The sequence below is a fragment of the Sinocyclocheilus anshuiensis genome, unplaced genomic scaffold, assembly GCF_001515605.1.
Source record: "Sinocyclocheilus anshuiensis isolate Anshui unplaced genomic scaffold, SAMN03320099.WGS_v1.1 scaffold2335, whole genome shotgun sequence".
NCBI classification, from domain to species: Eukaryota; Metazoa; Chordata; class Actinopteri; order Cypriniformes; family Cyprinidae; genus Sinocyclocheilus; species Sinocyclocheilus anshuiensis.
Genome location: NW_015536619.1, coordinates 115,622 through 115,944, shown reverse-complemented (window position 1 = coordinate 115,944; position 323 = coordinate 115,622). Strand labels below are relative to the sequence as shown.

The following is a 323-nucleotide window of genomic DNA, read 5'->3' as shown; positions in this document are numbered from 1 at the left end:
TTGAATCCATTAGAATCGTTAGAAGACAGATTTGCGATTCATATATGAATAAATGTTTACGTGCACCCCTAGTTTTCTCTTCCTCTTCTCTAAAGCAGCGCAACATGGCCTCGCCCCCTTTGTTGCATGTTCCCGGGGGTGGGGTTTATGTAAATTTCAGGGTTTGTGATGTCACAAACCCAGAAAGTAGCTTGTTGTAGTCCCTATGTGCCGTTTTTGTAGGCATTAAACTGCCATAATTTTAAAAGACAATACAGGTGCATCTCAATAAATTAGAATGTCATGGAAAAGTTCATTTATTTCAGTAATTCAACTCAAATTGT

The 323-nt window shown here is 38.4% G+C and overlaps 1 protein-coding gene across 1 annotated transcript in view; it reads right to left on the bottom strand.

Annotated features, from left to right (window-relative positions):
* The window catches only part of LOC107703921 (galaxin-like), a 27,503-nt gene that overhangs the window by 12,391 nt on the left and 14,789 nt on the right, over positions 1-323 (bottom strand). The window lies entirely within an intron of this gene.